Source organism: Pituophis catenifer, unplaced genomic scaffold, assembly GCF_029215685.1.
Source record: "Pituophis catenifer annectens isolate HBS135680 unplaced genomic scaffold, rPitCat1.0.hap2 SCAF_2, whole genome shotgun sequence".
Taxonomy (NCBI): Eukaryota; Metazoa; Chordata; class Lepidosauria; order Squamata; family Colubridae; genus Pituophis; species Pituophis catenifer.
Genome location: NW_027256882.1, coordinates 50,704,597 through 50,729,434, shown reverse-complemented (window position 1 = coordinate 50,729,434; position 24,838 = coordinate 50,704,597). Strand labels below are relative to the sequence as shown.

Here is a 24,838-nt window from a genome sequence, read left to right as displayed (position 1 = left end):
CAGAGAAGGCTCTTCCCCTGGGGGCCACCAGTCGACATTGTTTGGCCGACGGTACCCTGAGGAGCCCCTCTCTATGGGAGCGTACTGGTCGGTGAGAGGCTACTGGTGGCAGAAGGCGGTCTTGTAGATACCCCGGTCCTAAGCCATGGAGCGCTCTAAAGGTGGTAACCAAAACCTTGAAGCGCTCCCGGAAGACCACCGGGAGTCAGTGCAGCTCGCGCAGAAGGGGGTCACATGGGAGCGCCCCGTTGCTCCCATAACCACCTGCGCGGCCGCATTCTTGACCAACTGGAGCCTTCGGGTGCTCCTCAAGGGGAGCCCCATGTAGAGAGCATTGCAGTAGTCCAGTCCTCCATGACGAGGGCATGAGTGACTGTATTTAACTAGTCCCGATCCAGAAAGGGACGCAACTGGCGAATCAGGCGAACCTGATAAAACGCCCTCCCAGCCACAGCCGTCAAGTGCTCTTCTAAAGACAGCTGTGAGTCCAGGAGGACCCCCAAGTTGCGAGCCCTCTCCGTGGGGGCCAATGACTCGCCCCCAATAGTCAGTGATGGCACCAACTGACTATATCGGGATGTCAGAAACCACAGCCACTCGTCTTGGATGGGTTGAGCCTGAGTCTGTTCCTCCCCATCCAGATCTGTACAGCCTCCAGGCACCGGAACATCACTTCAAGGGCATCATTGGGGTGGTCCGGGGTGGAGATGTACAGCTGGGTGTCATCAGCGTACTGGTGGTACTTCACCCCAAAACCACGGATGATCTCACCCAGCGGCCTCACATAAATTGGACACACAAGGAGTCATAGGGTACAAATAAGCAATCAGGAAACAATATCAATATAATACAAGCAACAAAATTAAAGTCATGCAGTCATAAGTGGGAGGAGATGGGTGATGGGAATAATGAGAAGACTAATAGTAATAGTAATGCAGCCTTAGTGAATAGTTTGATATTGTTGAGGGAATTATTTGTTTAGCAGAGTGATGGTGTTCAGGAAAAAAACTGTTCTTGTGTCTAGTTGTTCTGGTGTGCAGTGCTCTATAACGTCGTTTTGAGGGTAGGAGTTGAAACAGTTTATGTCCAGGATGTGAGGGGTCTGTAAATGTTTTCACAGCCCTCTTTTTGACTCATGCAGTATACAGGTCCTCAATGGAAGGCAGGCTGGTAGTAACTGTTTTTTTCTGCAGTTCTAATTATCCTCTGAAGTCTGTGTCTATCTTGTTGGGTTGCAGAGCCAAACCAGACACTTATAGAGGTGCAGATGACAGACTCAATGAGCTGCATTTTCCCAAAATATCCCCCCAAGTGTCAATACAGCAGAGCGGGGGCAATCCCCAACAACCTATGGATTTCTAGGGCACCCTGGAGGAAATAGGAATAGGAGCCTCTGGTTTGACCGTTGGGTAGGCTCAAGGGACTCATTGTTTTTCCCATCAAAGAATGGAACTGCAAGATCACTTTTTCCCTTAATTTCCCAACCCAACCCCGATTGACAGTGTTGGCCCTGCACTCTGCTAATATACCATGATGTGAATAGTCATGTTTTCAGCACACCTGCTAACATCTGTGCATGGCTGTTTCAGTGCTGCCTAGTACAACTTGGAAACATAAAAGTGCTCCTCCCTTTTCCTCAGGGTAGATATTCTGTGCTTACAGTTCTTTATTGTTTGAATTTTAATTTGGACTTCTTGTTGCTTATTGCTGTGAGCCGCCTGAGTCCTTGTGGAGAAAGGGCGGTGTATAAGTCCAATAAATAAATAGATAAATAAATAAATAATCTTTGTATAAATCAAATAAAAAAAGATATCCAAATAGTGTTTTTTTTTTCCTTTTGAAAATTCTTACAACTGCCCTACATAGAAACCCTTCACAAATACAATAATAAATAGTAACTTTAAAAATCACTTTCTGACCAATCTGTGCAAATGTATGACAACAAAAGTTTTCAGTGTGAAACTGAATAAGATCTGGTCAGTTTTCGGCAGCAGTTGCCAGTCCAAAGGATTCTAATCAATTAATTAAGGTTACAGAACTGAGCTTTCTTTACTTGCACTTGGCTGAGGAAAGAAACAGCTCAGGAAGCAATCTCTCCACCCTGGGGGATGGAGAGAAGGGGAAAAAAACTTGGGGTAGGTACAGGACACTGTATAACACTGTGACTGAGATGGCCATTGCAGTCAATTGCAGAAAGGCAGATTTGTTTAGATCAGATTACATCCTGTGAAAATACCTTTAGCTCCATCAAACAATTTCTGCCTACCACAGATCCTTGGAAAGGTGGATAAAAATGCTAAATATAGTCTAAACATCTGGTTCACTAAGCAACCATAAGAACAACAACAATTCATACAATCAATAGGAGCAGATGTGATATTGGATACCTTCAAATATGTCTAGAACATGGATATCAAACTCAATTGCGTCACGTGACATATCATGATGTATCATGTTTTGCCTTTGTGTAGCCAGGGTGGGTGTGGCCTGCGCATGACGTATCCAGCCCGTGGGCTGCCAGTTTGATACCTCTGGTCTAGAAGGTGGTTCAGAAGCCAAAAAATTCAGTGAAGATGGAAAGAGCCAAGTATCCTTTACTTAAGGTTCAAATAAGGGAGGATAAATTCTTTGAGCTCTGGGTAAAAATATTTCAGCTAATTCTTGCATTTTGATCAAGCTTTTCCTTGCTAGCTTCTGATGTGTCCTTTTCAAAGCCAGCTTTTGCCCTTTTCAATTAGCCATTCTATTTGTTCCTGCTGTGTCCTTAGTTGAAGATTCCTCCTTCCTCCATGAATTCAACTTTTCCTCAATTCACTTCGCACCTGGAGTCCACAAAACGAACAACCTTCTCTATCTGCCCCTTACTTATCTTTGTTAAAGGCTGGTCTTCATGCTCACAGGTGTCTTCATTAGACAAATGGCTTTTTGATCTCTATGCGACACTTTCCATGGAGTTGGCCAATAGACAAAAATCCTAATTTTTAAACCAATTAATTTTTAAACCAATTCCATCATTCCATCCATCAGGACAGCTCATCCGGCCACCCACATCTTTATAATTGATGCCTTAAGTTACACGCATCAGAACTTTACCAAAGATAGCTAGGCTCACTCACAAATCTCTCCTAGCTAGTTCACAAGCAAAGCATGAGCAACTTAGGTCTTGGATGAAAAAAGAAAATACTGTAGCCGATCCCAAAATGCAAATGGGGGAACTGAACTAGATGCACCATGGGAAAGCAAATCCACCGTGGAAGCTACTTTTGGATAATATGAAATGCTGAATACTTTCCTCTGAATGCTAAATTAGTTCAGGCTAAATGAATGTAGGCTCTGCGTCTCAACAATGCTTTGTTTAGTCTCTGAAGATAGATAAGAGGGCAGATGTTCTCTGCCTCTTGTCTTTGGTTTTGTGCAGGTAGTTTTCCATTACAGCTACTATCGCTGAAGTAGGAATTGCTTTTACGAGTTCTTTGAAGAAGCTTTTTTTCTTGTTCCCAACTTAGCTATGAAGCAATGCCTTAGAGCTCATTTTTGTAATGGACAATATATTTTTTGGGGGGCGGGGGAGAGATGGTCACTCTAACTGTATGAAAGAACTGAGAGGGAAATACACACAGAAAGGATTTGATTTGTTCTCAAAGTAATGTACAGTAATACAGTAACCAGATGTTTAATGAAACATGTTTGCACACATATGTATGCATGTCACAGTATAGCCAACCATCACAAAACATTCATTCCGATAGCCGGCAAGATTTAAAATAACATTTATATAGTCCTTTTTTGAATTATCAAACTGCTTCATTACCCGTCCGCAGAAATTAGGTCAGGATTATTATCCTAGGGTGGGAAGGGGAGAGACAGAATGGCAGTGTGGAATTTGAACATCTGAGCCCCAATTTAAGAACGATGATAAAAAAGCACGGCGAGATGCTTTTGCTTTATGACATTTTTATTTCTATTTTAGACTGCTCTCTTGTCCTAGAAAACACAAGGGCAACCTGGTTAGTCATAAAGCAGTTACCACCCTGTTACAGTTGGCTGTTACATCTCAAGTGGCCAAACGTCCTACTTTTGTGAGGACAATCTTCTCCTTGGAAAAGCTGTCCAGTCAAAAGCTATGGCAAAGACCACAAAGTATGAAAGAAGACGTTCGTTCTTGAGTACTTAGTACCTGGTCAACAGACTGAGCTGCTTGTTTACATAATTTTCCTCTGAGGAGTGTGAGAGGGTCTATGTGGTATATAGTTTAGATTAAATTTGATCTATCTTCTTCATATCATATGGCAATGATTGCTTATGCAAATTCTATTCAGATGTGTGTCATCTCCCTTTTCCCTGAGGGAATGATGCCATTCCTCCTTTATATAGTATAGCACTATATATTCAGCCTGTCAGAAAGCCATCCTGGATAGCGAGAGTGAGAGGAGAAGAAAATATGTGAAAGATTGCTTTGTAGACCAGCCAAATGCTGTTGGAGGGAATAACTAATCAATCATCCCTGTTCCCTCCCTAGTCTCACTGGATCACACCATCTAAGATTTCAGACTCCCAGCCTTTCCATCTGAGAAACCTCCTACCTAGATCTGAATCTCCATGTTGCCTACATCCTCCAGTCATTGTATGTGTGGTGGCCACCCATCTGCCTCCGTGACAGTAAATTCCTGAATTAGTGATGTGTCCCACCCTGAAGGAGTTGTTGTTTTTGTCTCTTCTTAATCTCCTGCCAGTTGCCAATTGCTAGGTTTATAGCAGAGGTGGGGAATAATGGCCCCCTTTATGACCTGTGGACTTCAACTCCCAGAATTCCTGAGCCAGCATGGTTCTGGGAGTTGAAGTCCACAGATCATAAAGGAGCCATGGTTCCCCATTTTTGGTTTACAAAAAAAGAAAGAAAACCTCTTTCCTCTGCACTAAACTTAATTTTAAAGAGCACTTTCTCTCTCTTGTGGGTCCTCCGAGTTGCATTTTTTAACTGTAGAAATTGAGCAGCAAAGAAGGGGGAATCTGCTGTCCCAAGCCAAGATGAAACTAGCAATTGCTTTTCCGTGGCTCAGGGAGTCCTCATGAGACTCTGCTTCTAAACTTCAGTGGCAGGGGTTAGCAACCTCAGGAAACTAGCAGCGTAGTAGTCTCACATTTTGATGAACTGAATTCACAAGCCCTAAAATAGAGCACCACTGTTTTAAAAGCAGAGAATCTCCCTCCCTCGCCAACGGTCCAGGAAGAAATGAAAAATTGTGGTCTGTGCTTCTCCAGCCCTCATCCCACCCCACCTCCACACACACATATGCACACACACAAGACTGCCTATCCCTGCTGTAAACCGATGTGAGATGTTTTGCCACAGCTGCTGTAAACAAAGGGGACAGTGATGGGTGTCCATTTCAGGAGCAGGCCAGCTGCTGATCGCACCCAGCCCAGCTCTTAGATTTTGTAATACCTTAAAGAAATAGGCTCATCTGTTGGCTGCCTTAATAAATAACTGTGACGGAGCTGGGCTTCACGAATTTGCCTTAGGATTTTGCGAGTGCTGTAATCTACGCTGCGTATATTCCTGCGTATATTCCTAATGAGTTCCAGAGTTTTCATACTCTCGTACTTTGAAAAAAAACAATAACAATCATTTTCTGTTCCTTTTATCATGCCGTTCCTGGTTTATATAATTATATAATTCCTGGTTTTATATAATTGCTTCAGTGAACCTACTGAAACGTGAGATTCAGGTGTGTTGATCTATACCCAGAATGGGGTGAATATAGATTGAAATACAGTTGTTTCAGGCAGGAGTGGTTTAAAAGTTGAAAAACTAAAAACGGTGGCAGCAGCTAAGAAAACGATGAACAGGAAGGTGTTGGGAAGATTGAAGGGTGGACAGACAGTGAGAATATGTACACTGGGATACCAGAAATGGATGATGGGAAAGGAAAGAATAGCAATAGCATTTAGACTTATATACTGCTTTCCAGTGCTTTCCAGCCCTCTCTAAGCAGTTTACAGAGTCAGCATATTGCCCCCAACAATCTGGGTCCTCATTTTACCGACCTCAAAAGGATGGAAGGCCAAGTCAATCTTGAGTCTGATGAGATTTGAACTGCCAAATTGCAGTCAGCAAAAGTAACCTGCAGTACTGCACTGTAACAACTGCACCACCATGGCTCAAGAAGGAATAATACTGGGAAGATGGGGGAAGGGAAGGAAGCAAGTGAGCTATGCTATTCTGGGATAATGGTGGAGGCTTTTACTATTCTGCCTTGATGGTATTTTTTCGTATTTCGCTCATTTCATTGTATTACAATATTATAAATTATGGGCGGTCACACAGTCAGCCAGATGTTTAGACAATCTCTGGCATTTTTGTCCACCTATTGAGTCCTTCCCAAGGACCTGGGATAGGCAGTTGTTGTTCGATGATGTTAAATGTCCCAATGCAGGCTGTAAGCTGTTCCAAGTAAAGTCAATTGTAAGCTGCCTTCAGATGTTGTGGGTGTTTCATCACTGGAGGTTTTTAAGAAGAGACTGGACAGTCACTTGTCTGAAATGGTATAGGACAGTGATGGCTAACCTTTTTGCCATCGTGTGCCAAAAGTGGGGGTAGTGTGATGGGGTCATGCGTGTGTGTGCCCATAATTCTATGCATCCCCCCCATGCATGCATGTGTGACCCCCACACTCCCCCTGTTTTTGGCATGCGATGGCAAAGTAGGCCCAGTAGGCCTGTTTTTCACTCTCCCCAAGCTCCAGAGTCTTTCTAGGAGCCTGGGGAGGACGAAAATGGCCTTCCCCAGCCCCCCTGGAGGCCCTCCGGAGGCCGGAAATAGCCCGTTTCCCAACTTCCGGTGGGCCCAGAATGCCCAAAAATCAGCTGGCTGGCATGCACATGCTGAGCTAGGGCAACGCTCGCGTGCCCACAGATATGGCTCTGTGTGCCAACTTTGGAATGCGTGCCATAGGTTCGCCATCACGGGTATAGGATCTCTTGCTTGAGCAGGAGGCTGGACTAGAAGACCTTCAAGGTCCCATCCCGCTTTATTCTGATTCTGCCTTTTACAATTGACTGATTGTGATTTTGTCAATGTCAGTGGTGTTGAAGTGATGCTAAAGATGTTTTGGGACTGCATCCCAGACCCTTATTACTATTACTATTGGCACTATCTTTATTGTCTTTTGGCAGTTGTTCTACTTCTGTTTACAGCTTTTTGTGTGTGTTTTTTTAAAAAAAATCCAGTTCTTTTTGTTTTCTTCTGCAGTCTCCAATATTACAATGTCCACTATCCAGACTTTTTTTCTTATCAACAATTGTTAAGTTTTATTAGCATTGCTTTAAAATTCATATCATAACCTTTCCCAATGGATTTTGCTCACAGAATTCACAAACACTGCCTTCATCAAAATTCAGTTTTATATTTGAAAAGCAATGAATTACAAATAAAATCATAACTAGTAGGATGTGTTGGTGCCTTACTGCATGTCAAGGAGTCACAGCTGCTTGTTGCTTCTCTCACCCACATAGACGGTTCACAACTGGATTTTTCATCTCACCTCCCAAAAAGGTTACCAACAAGAAATGGGAAATGCTAGAGACTAGTCATTTTCTCCACTTCCTAGATCTGCCTTCTATAGTCTAGGTTTCCTTCAGATGTTGGGTCAGCTCCCAGTCAACTTCTCAGTGTTAACCAAGTTGCCTACAGAATTCTGGGAACAGAATTCCTTACATCTAGAGGGAATCTGTCAAGGTGATAATTTAAGAGCTGACCAGTTAATGCAATGATGCAATGGTGGGAATGAGTCAGCAGGGTCTTTGGCTGTTATCCCTTTAAGAGCTTGTGTAGTAAGAGGCCCTGCTAGAGAGTTTGTTCATCCATCAAGTTTCTTCCCTGCTGTAATTGCTGTTTGTTTAGATACTGCTTGTAGCATGTGTATGTAAAGTATTCCTATATTCCTATTGTAGATAAAAAAACATCATTTAATACAAACCACTGTTGGCTGTACTTGCTCCTGGATTGATACAAGTGCTAGACCTGTGCACACTCTGACAATCAATTTGCTCTAGCAGAGGGATCTCAAGAACCTGGCTTAAATACAAACTTTTTGTATGGAATGGGACAACTTGCCACAATCGAGTCGCTGCGGCCAACTCACCACGGCTACCTTGCCATGGCCAACTTGCCACAGGACAACTCACCATGGCCAACTCACTGTGGGACAAGAGTTACATTAATATCAAAGAAATAGTGGAATAGAATCATTAAAGAAAGGATGCCAAAGGAGGGAGTGAATGCAATGTGAAAGACAAAAATTAAAGTATTTTTAAATTATTTTAAATAATTAAATTGAATTGTTGAATTGTCCTGCAGCAAGCTGGCCATGGCGGGTTTTCCTGCAGTGAATTGGCCGCAGCGAACTGAAGTTTAAAATTTGTATATAAGCCAGGTTCTTGTGATTCCCTGTGCTAGAACAGCTTCCTGCAAATTAATTGTCCTCTAGATGTGGAGAATTCTGTTCCCAGAATTCTGTAGGCAACTATGTATATGAAGAACAATGGAAAGAACTTTAAAATGGGATGCTGAAGAAAAATGCCAATCTTTTTTTCCAGTGAAAACTTGAATTTTGAAAAATTTAATTGCAACTTTATAGTCTCTGTCATTGTTCTGACCTAGGCTTCCTGAGAAAGCTTAAATCCCAATCTTACTCCTAAAAAACCTCTTTTATTGAGACAGCTGTGAATTATAGTCTTTCACAGCCCGTAATGATTCACAAACAGTCTGTGAAGATTCCGACAGATGTCTGCTCGAGTTGACACAGTCTTTCAGGGTAATGTTGTAAGCACCCACCTTTATCTCCCTTGAAACGCTGCCAGAGACCTAATTGTCAATTAGTTTTGCAAGGCCAAATGGAGCACCAACGGACTTCTCAGAGTTTGAATTGACTATATGAACTAATTGTTCCTGCAAAGGCTCACATCTGTTTGCTCCTCTTTTATGTCTTATGGGAGGGGCCAATCATCTCCAAGCCTTACTCCCGAGTCACCCTTTTTTTTCTTAATTGTTCTTGCCTTCTGGCAGCTCTGTGCATGCGCATACTGGGAACAGGCTCACACTGTTCTTCTGCCTCACTGATGTCAGATTCTGGAGGCTCCAGAGGCAGCACATAACTACCAGATGGCCCTGGCCCCCTCTCTGCCTCCAACGCAGAGCCCTCATCCGAGCTTTCCCCAGACTCCAGGACTGGCCTACGTTCCTCCCCAACCTCCTCACTGTCTGAATCTGCTGCCAGCTCTGCTGGCGGGCCAGAACACTTATCACCCTCCCTGCACTTCGTTCAGAATGGGAGCAGCTATCCTTCTGTATCTGAATTTTTTAAAAAAAAATGAGAATGAGAATCTAATTAACACATTTTAGAAACAGATACTTTTCAATCAGAAATTGACAGCCATTCTCCAAAATGCTTGGTTTGAAAAATACATGTTCACCTGTGCCTTCCCTCCAGCAAAAGAGGGCATTAACTTGCTATTGAATCTTCTGACTATATACTGTTAATGCACATGTTGTTTCCTACTCTAGCATAGCTTGTATCTATTTTTAATATAATTTTCCAAAAATTGGCTCCTTTCCTCTATTTTGCTATGATAGATATTTTCCTCTGATTTGCTAATCTATGTAATAAAAGGTAGCCTGAGCCTCATGCTGTTCTATTAGATCAGTGATGGCTAACCTTTTCCAGACCGAGTGCCCAAAGCGCATGCGCTTGCCCGAACCCACAAAATGCAATGCGCGTGTGGCCCCTGCACATTCATTCCACCTCCTGCATGTACCCTTCCCCATGCATGCACGCATGGCCCCCTGCACGCACCCTGCCCCCCCACATGTGTGCCCCCTCCACACACACCCCGTGCATGCATGGCAGAGACCCAATGACTAGCTGGCCATGGGAGGCGTTTACGCATGCACGGCGGAACTGAACTGGGGCGACCGCTCACGTGCCCATGAGAGGGCGCTGCGTGCCACCTGTGGCATGCGTGCCATAGGTTTGCCATCACGGTATTAGATGGTGGATCATCATTGTCTAAGCCAAAGTCTGTAGCTTAAGCAAGGTTTCCAAAGATGATTAGTGCTCTAAGGGAATTATAATTTGTTCCTGTTTTAAATTACAATTTTGCAAACAAAGTTCTTGCTTTGTTAAATTCCTGGTTAAATTTCAGTCCATTTTTTTCTTTGCTTCAATTAATATATTTTGAGTGACTATAAACCCCATCATGAGAAGGAGAGCAAGGAGGCAGAGCAGGACTCTATCAAATTCTGGTTTTTAGTCCAGATTAAGCATTCCAGCCTTAATTTTAAAACCAGACTTACATCTTTGACTGCCAGGAATGAAGAAAGCTGAAGTGGGAGTTAAGGCATGCCTGAATGTTGGTTTGTGTGTTGAAGGAAGGATGCTTTCCTGGAACAAATTATTCTGCCCCGATTCCAGCCCCACATTTAAATGGATTCCTCAGAGCGGTTAACATTTTGCATGATCACTGTTGCAGGAGGAAAAAAGCTATTTAAAATCATTCTCTTGTTTGTCCTTGCAACTTTAGCGAGAGTTAATCTGCAGTTATAACCAATATATTAGTGACGGTATTCAACAATCACAGAACTAAGATTTTCACTACGGTCCCTTAAGAAACCACAATGGCTTGGATCTCTCAAAAGGCTAAATCATTATGAATGGGTTCACATGTTGTAATACATTGGAGCTAAACCATAATATGACCTAATGCAAACCTAATGCAAAAAGTAGTTTAAGATTATACCTGCTAAAAGTATACCTGTGGTCAATGGATTCATATCTACTATGCAATCAGTGGCCATTTTCACAGCTACAGCTTGAATGAAGTCAAGTGGAATAATAATAATACATTTTAAAAATCACTGGATCGTGTGTAATTGGCTATTTCTGACACCACTGCTTTCTCTTCTCTTTATTGACAGAATGCAATCCATAGAAACTGGTCCTAGTGTATTTTTTTTGGCAACTCGTGCTCTGGTTTTAAGCCAAGATTGGGCTCAGTCTGGTTGTTTATAGAGTATTATTAGTGGTGGCTTTGGGTGTTTTGTTTTGTTTTTTGCTGCAAATTGAAGACTTTTTGAGTTTCACTATTTTTGTATCAGGCCATAAAATCATGGATCCCCCATGCCTCAAGACCCCCATTATCACTCAACTGAACTATTACCAATGAAGCAATGCTGGTCAGTGAGGGAATAGATATGAATATATTTTAAAATACATTCATATGTGGAAATGTGGAAGAAGATATAGTGAGAAAGTAATCCTTTAGCTTTGGGGAGTAATATATTCTACAGATTTGGCCTTGTGCCTTTCAAGCTTGGCTGCCTTAAGGGAGTAAGCCTTCACCGAAAATAAAGGGGCTTGCTCCTTAAAAAAACATGTCTAAGGTTGTGTTGCAAATCCATATAATTAAAATAAGAAAACTTCATAAAGTCATCAAACATTCACCAAATGTTCACTGAGTATTCTGAGATGCTGTTTGTATAACTATTCTCTTGCTATAATTCCATCATTGTCTCTGACACATTGCCAGGAGTCTAGTGTGTATGCACGTGACTGTATATACAGTATATGCATTATTTGGCATGTGCGGTGTCTTGGATTCGGTTCCAAAAACTGGAGCAAAAATATAGGAGCATCTGCCTACACAGTTCTTTAAAGCTGCTTCACCTTTTTGGGAGGGATTGCACAATTCCCTTTGGCAACTGCCAGATGTTCCCAGAAAAGACATAACTGTTTTAAAGAGCTGCAAACAAGTCCTACGTGGGCACTTCTACAGCCTGAAGCTCCTTTTGGGAAATGAATGCAAATCTTTGCACATATTAACATCAATGAGATATCTCTATGGATTGATCTATTTGTGCAACTTATCCTTATCAGAACATCGAAATTTACAGAATTTTAGAGTTCATTTATGAAAAGGGTAATTAAGGGAATCCCCCTCAAATCCTGCTTTGCTGCTTTATCATGGCAGAGTGGCTGCTGCTAGGAGGGATGAACGAAGAATTTTGGGGGTGAATGCTAAGACGGTAAGGTCCCAGCAGAGTCACCCGAGGTCGTCCCAGGTGCCCAACTAAAGCAGGGACATAAATTTCAAGAGAGGAAGATGCTGGAGGCAAAGTACCATTTCATACTGTATGGGAGAAGACACTAGGAAACAATTCCAGAAACCACACCAATAGGCAATATGCTAATGATGTAATGTCAGATAATGGGTTGGATGGCACTGAACATGTTATTGAGGAAGAGGTGAGGATCTTTCCAAGTAAAGGTAGTCCTCAACTTATGACCACAATTGAGCCTAAAATGTCCATTGCTAAGTGAGTTTTGCCCCATTTCTGACCTTTCTTGCCATAGTTTTAAGTGAATCACTGCAGTGGTTAAGTTAGTAACACAGTTGCTGAGTGAATCTGGTTTCCCCATTGACTTTGCTGGTCAGATGGTTGCAAAAAGTGATTATGTGACCCTGGGACACTGCAACCATCATAAATACATGCCAGTTACCAACCGTCTGAATTTCGATCCCCTGATCACAGGGATGCTGCAATGGTCGTCAATGTGAAAAATGGTTATAAGTCATATTTTTCAGTGCTTTTGTAACTTTGAATAGTCATGTATGGTTGTAAATCGAGGACTATCTGTACTAATGGTAATCATGATCTGGCTAGATTCAAGTTGATAGGATATCTAGTTCCAATGTTGTGAACACAGCATTACAATGGAAATATGGAATATAAGAAACACAAGAAACATAAACATGGGAAGTTCAGCATCATTGATATCTTAGGTATTACATCAGCAAATTGAAATGGACTGGAACTGGAGACTTTGAGTCCGAATATATTGTTCAGAACAAGATAGTTAAAGAAGGAACAGTTGTTTTCATAGTCAGGAAAGATATAGAAAACACAATACATGGGTCCAGCTGAATAACGTATTTTTTCCTTTTATCTTAATTAATTGTGACTCTTGTGTTTTATCTGCTAGTCTATGATTGCATAAAGATTGATTTGATTTGATATCAGTTAGACTTCATAGGCAACCCTTCAATGTGGGAATTATCCAGGTTTATGCTCTGATCACTGATGCAGAAGAGGAGGAAGTTGATGAGCTTTCTGATCAAATTCAATCTGAAATTGACAGAATAAAAGAGTAAAATGGGCTGCTTGTGGTTTATATATTTATTTATTTAGACAATTTATATTGCCGCCTTCTCGCACATGGCGAAATGCCAAAATTGGAAATACTAAGGAGGAAAACATGGTTGGGCTAAATAGCCCAGGAAAAGAAGCAGGAGAATGAATGACCAATTTCTACTAACCCAATCATTTCTTCATTGGTAAAAGTTTTTTTCAAACAATCCAAAACTACAATTATCTATATGGGCATTACCAGTTAAAGTACACCAAAATAAAATTGGCTATATTATTGTGCAAAGATTTTTTTTTTTAAAGGTTCAGTTATAATAGCAAAGATGGGGGAGTGGAGGAGGTTAGCTGAGGAACAAATCAAAAACTGCTCATGTGTAAGTTCCAAGACAAGCTAAAGAGGAAGAAAACCAGTCATTTTCCTCTATATGATGTTGAGCCTCTGCCCAGTATTTTCAAGGAGAACATCAGGAATCACTTTGAAGTCCTTGAACCTTACTGACAAGAGAACAGGAAGAACTGTGGATTGAAATCAAAGAAGGGCCAATATGAAAAGACAGTGTCAAATACCTAGAAACAAGAAAGCAGACTTGATATTAGTGAAATTGCCAGTAGAGGTTGCCAAGAGGAGGAAAGAAGCCAAGTCTAGGAAAGACAAAGAACTTAGGAACGAACTTAATAAAGAATTTCAGAACACTGTAAGAAAAGACAAGAAGCAATATTGAAGCATTTCTAGGGACATCAAAGATGAAAAATATAAATGCCAGACATTCGAACCAGTTTTAGAAAAGGACAAATAACAAGAGACATTATTGCTGAGGCAGACTAGATAATTCAGAAAGCGAAAGAAGTCAATATGTGCTTCACCGCATACAGAAATACCTTCAACTGGCAATTAAGGCATTGAAGTGGTAGATATCTTCTGCTTTTAGACAACAGTAAAGGAACAGCAGTGAAGAAATACACCGCAGACCAGCACTTCAAAGGACAGCAATGAAATTAATATCCAGGTACTGCTTTATGTCTATATTTAAAAATACAAAAATCACACAGGCAACTGTTTTCCCTGTGACTCTAGGTAAATGTGAAAGTTGAACTTTGAAGTAGCAGAATAGAAATGTTATTTGGGTTTTTGAACTTTGGTGCTGAAGAAGACACCTGAGAATACAATTGGCAGCTAAAGAAAAATATGGATCAGAACAAATCAATCTAGAATTCTTCGTTGAGGTTCAAATGATTAGGTTCAGGCTGTTATAGTTTGCACTTATTATGCAGTGATACAACTTTCACGAGAAGTCTATTTTTACTGGGAAATGTGGAAGGAAGGAGAATAGAACAACTACTAGCAAGGTGGAAGTACAATTAGAAGACCAGAAAGGTCAGACTGGGACAGATCGTTATTCTGGAGAAGGTCTTTCTGTCCATTGCTATGAGTCAACTCTGTTAGAGGGCATTTAATCAAAACTTAATATAATGGTAAATAAAATACTTCCATAATCAATGACATCCAGCCCATTGAACACTGATGTTTTTTTCTATGCTAGATCTGAGAATCTGAACTTATTTTATAGAGGCCATTTCTAAATAAGTAACTGAAAAATAAATACCGTATTTTCCGGCGTATAAAACGACTGGGCGTATAAGACGACCCCCGACTTTTCCTGTTAAAATATAGGGTTTGGGCTATACTCGCCGTATTAGACTACCCCTCTTCCAACGCACACCAAATAAAAATTAAAAAACATCAACTGGCTCACCCACAATGTAAAAGCAGCTGTGCTAGACCCAAAATGGCCCCTGCAACAAGCAGGAACCTCACACAGCCACAAAAAGCCCAAAAAAACAACTTTCACACTTCACACACACAAAATTCCACATACAGCTTTGTGAGATTTTGTGTGTTTGTGTAGTTAGATGAAACACTACAGAAACACACTAAATCTCAGAAAGCTGCACAAATACTATTTTATTTTATTTTTATTTTTATATGAGAAGTGTCTTGTTCTAGCTTGTGACATGCAGCATATATTCTGCCTATTTAACTACTTAGAAGGTCTTGTCTGGCACAGCAGGGTTTTCACTGCCTCCCTTGCCTATGCCCTAATAATTGTATTTATGGATATTATAAACAGACCAATGCTGTTTACTGCTATTCACACTGCTGGTTGACTATTCCCTTCTTCTCCTAGGGAAAACTTTAATGGCCTTATCTGAATGTTGGTTTCCACATTTTTTCTTTCAGGAGCATTAAGCAATAGAATTAGGCTTTTCATCCCAGGACCTATCTTGCTAGACTTGCAGCTTCAGATACCATTCTGTCAATCCTAATTTCTGTTATTAAGAAATCCTATTGATTTGCAGAGCAACAGAGATGTGGAAAGAAACAGGGATTGTGGGATACCTTTTAACATATTGATCTCTAACGTTATTTGCCATGCTTTGTTTTTAAGATATCTACTTCGAATCTTGGCAAAGGGGGATGTATATCTTTTAAAAGATTTTCAAATTGGGAAAGTGTATTCACTGGGGGAAATAGTCCAGGGAAAATATAGTTGGAGTTGAGAACAAGTCCAGTTCAGTTGGAGTTTCTGTGAAAAATGCTGCTTTAGGTTACTGTGACTGGCAAACATAACATTGCTCATGCAGATGATTCTTTTTAGATAACACTACAGACAGGCTGCTAGAAAAGTAGTACATAGGCAGAGTGAGGCTCACAGGTCTGGACCTCAAGGCTAAAATCCACAGCTCAAAAATCCAGGGGCAGCAGATGAAACGTGTCTTTAACACCTGAGAAATCGTAAACAAACCAGACAACGGCACCCCAAGTTGTTGTTGTTTTTTCCCCATTCACTGCATCTTATTTTTAAGCATGTAGCCTAGTCAGTGGGCCACCCAAAAATTAATATAGTTATTTTACTCTCATTTGTTTGATCAGAAACATTCTTATCCCTTTCCATATCCTACAGATTTTATGGCAAGATGTTCATCACAGGCTTAGCAGAAACAGCCTCAGTTTTATTTGTGCAGTGCTGTGGGACTTTGAAAAGTGAGTTGCCTGCCCAGAGAACATTTTTTTTTTCTGTTTCAGTCAAGGTTATTAAAGCCTTGCTCATTTCTTTGTTAGTTGTGTTAGCAGTTCTGAAAATCGGACAGCAGTGGAATGTGGCCTTTTCAAAAGGATGTGGAGTGGAGCACTATAACTGTTAACTATACCTTTGCACGGAATACCTTCAATTAAAAGGATCTGGCACCTTCAGTTAGCAGATGGTGGACCGATTTAGGCTTAGATCAATCTTTCCCTAACCAGATGTACTCCATATGGGCTGGGTTCCGACTCCCTTAGCTCTGTTTTGCCAACTCAAATCCAAGCAAGACAGACATGCAGACAGAGGTAGTCCTCCACTTATCACCATTCATTTAGTGACCACTCAAGTTACAACCTCATTGAAAAAAAAGTGATTTGCAATTGGTCTGTGCACTTATGACCATCCATGGTGACGTGATCAAAATTTGGGGGTTTGGCAACTGGCATGTTGCAACATCCTGGGGTTACGTGAACTCCATTTGAGACCTTCCCAGCTGGCTTCCAGCAAGCAAAGTAAATGGGAGAAAGTTGGATTCATTTAACAACCACGATTCACTAAATAACTGCAGTGTTTTAATTGTAATTGTACGTTAAGGACTACCTGTATAGCAATAGTACTGATATACTGCTTCATAGTGTTTTTACAGCCCTCTCTAAGCAGTTTACAGTGTCAGCCTATTGCCCCCAACAATCTGGATCCCCATTTTACCCACCTCGGAAGGATGGAAGACTGAGTCAACCTTGACCTGGTGAGATTTGAACTGCCAGCAGTCAGCAGAATTAGCCTGCAGTACTGCATTCTATAGTATTGGTCAATTGCTTGTTTGATATAAAATTGAACCTCCTAAAAAAAGATGATCCATTGGGGAGTACTTTCTGATTCTCAGTTATCTCTGAATGCTCTGGTGGTGGTGGTGATGATGGCAGGAGGTCGATGAACATCATGCACCTGTTCCTGAGCTGATTGACCTTAACATTTTTTGTCTTATAGTGAGGCTTGAATACTGAAGTAGGTTCTACATAGGATTAATTCTGAGGGATGTCTAGAAGCTTCATATCTATGGAGATTCTCAGTCATCCAGGTCATGCTTGTCCCAAAAGTGCTTTCTTCAAGAGGCAGCTGGACTTTCTGGTTTTTCTTTGAAGACATTTTGCTTCTCATCCAAGATGAGCTGGAAGAGCTGAAGAAGCAAAACTTCTTCAAAGAAAACGTCTTCAAAGAAAAACCAGAAAGTCCAGTTGCCTCCTGAAAAAAGCAATCTTTGGGTCTAGAACAGGGGTGTCAAACTCAATTTCATTGAGGGCTGCATCAGGGTTGTGTTTGACCTTGGGGGGCTGGGTGGGCATGCAACGGCCTCCTGCAACCCCTCTGCCGGCGAAAACAGAGCTCGGAGAAGGGGTTGCATGCGGCTCTTGTGAACTTTTTCCAGCTGCAATGACCTCCTGCAACCCTCTGCCAGCACAAATGGAGCTCGGGGGGCGGGGGGCTGCATGTGGCCCTCCTGAGTTCCGTTTTCACTGGCATAAGCACCGTGGGCTGGTCCTTCACTTTTTCCAGGACGGCTCCGTGGGCCAGATCTAAGCACCCCGCAGGCCAGATTCAGGCCCCGGGCCTTGTGACACTAGAAGCTTCAGTTGGTATAAAATACAACTGCCCGGCTATTTTTTTTTTTTTTAATTTGATTTATATGCCGCCCTTCTCCGGAGACTCAGGGCGGTTTACAATGTGCTCAGCAATAGCCTTCATCCTTTTGTATATTTATACAAAGTCAGTTTATTGCCCCCACAACTGGGTCCTCAATTTACCTACCTTAGAAAGGATGGAAGGCTGAGTCAACCTTGAGCCTTGGCGAGATTCGAACCTGCAGTAATTGCAGGCAGCTGGTCTTAATAACCAGCTTAATAACAGGGTGCCTTAGACCACTGTACTACCAAGGCTCTATTGACTAATGCATGATAAAGGAAGACTTGCATTGTTGGCCATCCTGTATTGGTTGCCAGTTGCATTTAGGTTGCTATTTAAATTATTGGTTTTTACTTTCAAAGGTCTTAAGCAGCTTGTGGTTTATGTACACATGGAACTGGCTATTTTAGAATGAGCCTGTTTAGACATTATGATCAGCAGTAGAGCTCTCTTAAAGACACCTTCACCCTGATAGGAGAGGTCTTTCTCCTGTGCAGCTCCCAAGTACTGGTACCAGTATGTGCTCCCTGGGATTTGCAGCCAGTCCCCATTTTTTCTGTTCTGGAAAAGAACTACGATCTTCCTCCATCACAAAACTTTCTTCCATCTGAATTAAGTGGTAGTGACTTTTAATCAGTTTTATTTTAGTTTAAACTTGAAAAAAAAAAGGTTGTTAAACTTTGAGTGGCCTTTGGATTTCAAAAAGCAGGCATTAATAACGAGGATTAATGTGGCAAATATCAAGCTGTAGTAAACTACATCATATGTTCTAATTTGGAAGGCAGCATCAGAGATCTCCCCAGGAGCGTTATAGAAATTTGGGTTGATAAGATGTGCATTCATTAAATCAGGCTCTTTTCTAAAAGAGCCTGCAGCATTTTTCATCTTTGCTCAAGTCTTGCGGGAATTCAGTGCCTCCTTTTTTTTTCTCCGTATAGAGAGAATCGCTACCAAAAAGAAGGCCAGTGTTCAAGACTTCTATTTACCTGTTGTCCCTATCTGCAAGACACTGAATTAATAATAGCCACTTAATAAAAACACTGACCACATTTGCACAGAATGCTTAAAGTGAATTAGCCTGTTTTCTGGACTCATGGAAAACACTGAATCATAAATTAGCCCAATAGGCACAATCTACCCAAGACTCTTAAGCACAAAAATAAAATTGTATTTCAAGTGAATGCAGATACAGGTAATTAAAGGCGTTTTGCAAATGTGTGCGTGCATAGGAAAAGCGCACGGATGCAAAGGCACCCAGGTTTGTCCAACCACAGTTTTGTATGATGCTGAATCCTTGTACCTTTCTAACCCCGAAATCTAAAACCCTGCAGGGCTGGAGAGCAGGATGTTTGAAGGATAGTCTCCCTCCATAGGGACTGCCAAGAATCCCGAGACAACAACTGTCAACAACTGCCCTTCTGACCACAACCTGCTTTGCAAAGGGCAACTAATTGGCAAACGAGGGACTGACCGGTCCCGTCCTTTGGGCTGTAGAAGCTCAACCAGCTCTCCTAATTGATGTGCATCCTAGCTCTCTCTCTCTCTCTCTCCCTTCCCCATTCTTTGACCAAAGGTTTTATATATACACACACCCAGAGTGTATGTATATGTGTGTGCGCGCATATATATCTATATACCGGTATGTATGTGTGTGTGTTGTCGTAGGTTTTTGTGTGTATATTTTTCTTCAGCCGAGTATTTTCCTAAGTAAACCAAGTTTCTCAACTTGCAGGATTTTGTTTACGTAGGAAAATACCCGGCTGAAGAAAAATATACATACATACATACATACATACGTGTGTGTGTGTGTGTGTGTGTGTGTATCTATATATTGGTATGTATGTGTGTGTATGTGTATGTATGTATATATATATGTGTGTGTGTATGTGTGTGTATATATATATATATATATATATATATATATATATATATATATATATATATATATATATATATACACACACACACACGTGTATGTATATGTATATACACACATACATATACATTCATGTGTGTATGTATATGTGTGTGTGTATACACACGTCTCTGTGTATATATCTATATATATATCTATATATATACATACACACACATACACACACACGTGTGTGTGTATACACACACGTGTGTGTGTGTGTGTGTGTGTGTTTTCCTCCAGTTTTACCTTCACTGCTTTCCACCCCTTTCCGCTGCCTCCCTGACCAACGCGGAGGTGGGGAAAGCGTGAAGGGCCAGCGGAGAGGATCGGGCGTTAACACAGACCGGGGGGGGGGAAGAAAAAAAAAAAAGGACAACCTGATTTGCATGTCAATATAAACCCGAGGCGCTTGGCCAGCCAATTCGCCGAACTGCCCGAACGTGCTTTTTTGACTTGCTGACATCACGCGGGCTCATTAGCATGCAGGCGAGGCGAGCTCTGCATCGGCGAGGGTTCTGAGCCCCGGCGCGCGAGCAGCACAGAGTCCGTCCGTCCGCCCGCCTGCCTGGCCGCCCGCAGCCTGCGAGCCCACCCCGGGCCCTTTTTTGGAGGAGGCTGCTCGAGCCGCTCCGATTCGGCGAGGGAGGGAGGGAGGGGCTCCACATTGGACCCAGCCTCGCTGGCTGCCTTGGCTGGCTGGCTCGGGCGGTCATTCGCTATAATCCAAACCGGACTGCTTGGGATCGCTGGAGGAGGCAGCCGACTTGTAGGAAAAGCAGGAGCGGAGCGGCCGAGAGAGAGAGAAATCCCAACCCCAGCTCGGATCCCGGGGAAAAACGATGCTGGGCTCTGGAGCCGAGGCGCGGGCTCCCTCGCCTCCACCGCCTCGCTGACGGCAGATTTTTTTCCCCCCTTCCAAGCCACCCTATGTTTTCGGGGTGTGTGTGTATGTGTGTTTTTAATGTGCGTGCATGCCTGCCTCCCTAGAGGCTTTTTTTTTTTTTTTTTGACAAGCCTGCTGTTGTTGCTCATTTGGAGAAAATCTCCCGCTAGCGAATCCGAGCCTTCTTGCAAGAACAGAGAGAGGGAGAGAGATTTCTGAGAGAGGGACGAGATACTTAATAAGGCTGCGCTTTTTTTCTGGGGCTTTGCGAGCAAGTCCACCCCCTCCCCCCGAAGAAAAGTAAAAGTCCGTTTGAAGAAAAAAAGAAAGAAAGTCATCATCATCATTTAAAAAAAAAAGACGAGAAAGGAAATAATTCGTGGGATTGGAGAGAGAGAGAGAGAGAGAAAACATCCTGACATCGGGAGTTTGGAGCGACCCGGGAAAACAGGTAAAGGGGGATTGCTGCCGTTTTCGGGGAGTTCGGGTTCTGGAGGTTGGGGAAGCTTCGCGGTCGTTAGAATAGGAGCGAGTCACGTGACAAGCTGGGGTTTTTAACTTCTCCGATGGACCGGTCCTTGATTCGGAAGAGCGCGGTCCGTTTCGGAAGAGAGCCTTCGGATTCGCCGCGGTCGAGGATGGCCGCTGAAAGCAGCGGGGCGAGGCACTGCTGAGGTATCTTTTCGTCGCTTTACCAGCGCCAGCTCGGCTGTTGAGACCCTTGAGTGGCAAACCAAGAGTTTTCGTAGGACGAGCAAGGGTTGTTTATTATTATTATTATTATTATTATTATTATTATTATTATTATTATTATTATTATTATTATTATTATTATTATTATTATTTTTGCGAAGTGCGTGGCAGGGTGCCCAATGTGCAGAAATACCCCTTATAGCAGCTTTCCTCCCTCTCGGGATATGCTAGGATGGACTGGGCTAGCTGTACTGACTGGCATTTGCCATCCTTCATCCCTGGAGGCACCAGGTTGGAAAAGATTCGGTTACCTGTTTGTGGGTGAGACCGTGGGTGTGTTCTGGTTTCATCTAATCTGTTCACTTTTAATTTCCTGAAAGCGTCCCTCCTCGGAAATGTTAGTGATTTTAGAGCCACTCATGTAGTGATTTTATATTTATACAGCTAAGTAACAAGCCCTGTGGCGGTTGGTAGTGATGGGTGATCCTTTTCCTGAATGGTCAGCTATGTTCTCTAGAGTCACTGAATCTTAGGGAGTTGTCCCCTCCCCTCCCCCCCCCCAGTGGTTTGTTTGTCCTGCCTTTTCTCCCTTGGATCAGTTTACCCAGACTGGTTCTTGGGAGTGTATTGGAAATCAACTCCCATGGTTTGAATTCTGGAAGGTGTGAAGATGCCAATTAGCCTAGCTTGAAAAGTGCTCCTTCCTAGTCTTGTGGTAGTAGCGTCATTGGGTTTTTGTTTTTTTTTAATCCAGTTGTTCCTTGTTAGTGGTCTGTCTTGAACTTATTCTGCTCTTTTTTTTTTTAATGATATTTCACATTCCGTGGAGCAGTGCCCGGAGGAGAGAGAATCAGGATATCTCATGCCAAGAGTTAAATGGGTGATCAGAGATAGTTGTGTAGCTTTTCCACTGAGGGAGAAAAGTCTGTGCATGTTTTATCTGATTGTTGAAGGATGCTTTTCCATTATCTTCTTGTCATGAGCTTGGGGCAAATCAACAGTGTAATTTCCATTTGCTCCAGGTAATGTGCAAGCTGTATCAAAACTATTCTTCCCTTGAATATATATTCATAACCCTGCTCATCATAAGGGATAGTACATTTTCAAATAAGTAACTATACTTAAAAGACTCTGAAGCTTTTTGGTATTCCTGAGCAGGAACCCTCACAAACATTTATATCTTATGTTAATCTTAAGTATCCGGAAGATTTAAATGCACAATCTTCCACTATCTTGCACATGAAGACTGTTACTTGTTGTGGTGGTTTTAAAAGCAAGAATAGCTCTGAGGCTGTGGGAGGCAGCAGGGGGTGGGGGGTGGGGGTCGGTCATTGCAAAACAATTTCCGAGAAGAATTGCCAGAGCAAACATTCGGAATGGAATGTCTAAGACAGTAAAACAGTTTGGGGGAAGAGAAGTAATGCTGGGAACAATTGCAGGGTGATAGGAAAGGCATTTGATGTTAAAGGTAAAGGTAAAGGTTCCCCTCGCACATATGTGCTATCCGTTCCTGACTCTAGGGGGCAGTGCTCTAAAAGCTTTTCTATAGTTTGTCATCGTTCTAATGCAATATGGCTTCCAAACAAGAGTTTTGTGTCCGGTTCTAATTCAAGAATCTCTCTCATCTTGTCCTCTGAAGTGCCAAGCATAGGTGACGGGGCACTGGGAATCTCGTTGATTTGGAGACCCGAAATCTGCTGCTTGCGCCAGGGTAGTCCAGTGAGATACCACTGCTGTTTTGTGCAATTGTTGAACTCCTAACTTGCTTTCCTTCCCCCACTTTTAAAGCTTTTTTTTTTTCACCCCCAGTTCTTTTCCTCAGCAGCATATTTAGCTATGCATTAGCTTTGAAAATGTTAAGTGTCTGCATGCTAGACATGTAGATGGACTCCAGTTAGGTTTAAAACAAAACAGGAATCTGGAAGATGAATCATTCTTTCATGGGAAGGGCAAATGGTTCTGTTTATTTAGCGACAACGGACTTTATTGAGTTGGAATGCTATCTTGCTGAATCGGAAAGTAGGTTTGAAAAATGTGCAACTTCCCCTACCCCCACCAGGATTTTAAACCTTTCAGAGTACACTCATGCTACACAAATTGCTGTGGAAATAAGGTATATCCAAAGGTCTATTTCTCCCTAAGTTTCCTTCCTCCCCCCCCCAACCCGCCGCCAATTCTGCTTCCCTGCTAAAAAAAAAAAGTGTGCTTAAATGCTAGCATCTGCTCAGGGCACATAGTGGTGTGGTTTGCATTGCTGGTAGATCTATAACAGCTCCTGCGAAGTTGCTTGAGGTTCCGTTTTACAGCCCTCCCATATGAATTTTTTTTAACAGTGCCTGCCTTGCAAAGCCCAGCCTTTGGGACTCTTGGGACAAACCTGGCATAAGATTATGAGAACAGTTAAAAGGAAGATATATAGAATCATGGTTAGATAGATAGATAGATAGATAGATAGATAGATAGATAGATAGATAGATAGGAAGACTGGCAAATAGATATTGTTCTCCAGTGCGTAAGAGATAGTTCCCCTTTGTGCTGAAGAGCTATGCTAACTTCACACCCAACTTCATTGGTGGGAACGCTTCGTAAGTTTGCAACGTTTAAGGCGTCTCGTTTAAAGGGTGTCCTCTTGAAACTTGGAGAGCAGGCTGAGCGATCTCCCACCACATCTGTCATGTCGCTCAGCTTTCACTGTCGCCACCATTTGCCAAAGTTACCCTTGCATGTAGGCACAAGAAACAAAAATACAGGGTTGGGTTGGAGAGCATCATTAAGATGCCTTTTGTTTTACGAGATGCAGCCGTGGTTGCAGTGGAAACAGGCTCTGTTATGACACTGCTTTTGAAGCTGTCTGGCAGAGACCTGCTAAGTAGGACATTCCTTCCTGTTCCCAGCTGTGAACCCAATCAGACCCTCATTTCCCAACAGCAGTAGTGCTTTCCAGCCTCCCCCCCTTCTCTCCTGCCCCCACACAATTTTCAAATTATAACTGCAGAGGATACTGCTTTCAAATCTTGCTATCTCTGACTCAAGACCAAATGTAAAGGAATTTAACTAGACATTTTCTGGCTTTCACATGTGATTTGGAGAAAAGCTTTCAATGCTACAGCCAAAGTCTTATTGTTTCCTTGGTCCCTGGACAATTGGCTCTACTGTAAAAAATGTGAAGGAATTAAACTGAGATAACCATCAGGATTATAGGGAATGCAACAAAAAAGGAAAGCACTAAGTAATCATGTCTAGTCCAATTGAGGTCCATTGTATGGAAAAGAACTCTACATTTTGTTCTGATGATTTTGGCTCATAAGGTCAAAATGCATTTGTTTATTTAATAATAAATATCTTAGCTAGAGTCATGGAATATAACATATGTA

General features: G+C 42.2%; 1 protein-coding gene across 2 annotated transcripts in view; it reads left to right on the top strand.

Moving 5' to 3' along the window:
• Window positions 1-24,838, top strand: part of PRICKLE2 (prickle planar cell polarity protein 2) — a 320,000-nt gene that overhangs the window by 132,674 nt on the left and 162,488 nt on the right. The window contains exon 1 of one of the 2 annotated variants that reach the window (XM_070936849.1): window positions 20,653-21,222. The exons of the other annotated variant lie outside the window; for it this stretch is intronic. The gene's annotated coding sequence lies outside the window, so the exon portion shown is untranslated. Of the gene's footprint in view, window positions 1-20,652; window positions 21,223-24,838 lie in introns of those variants that run through there. 2 annotated transcript variants of the gene reach the window in all.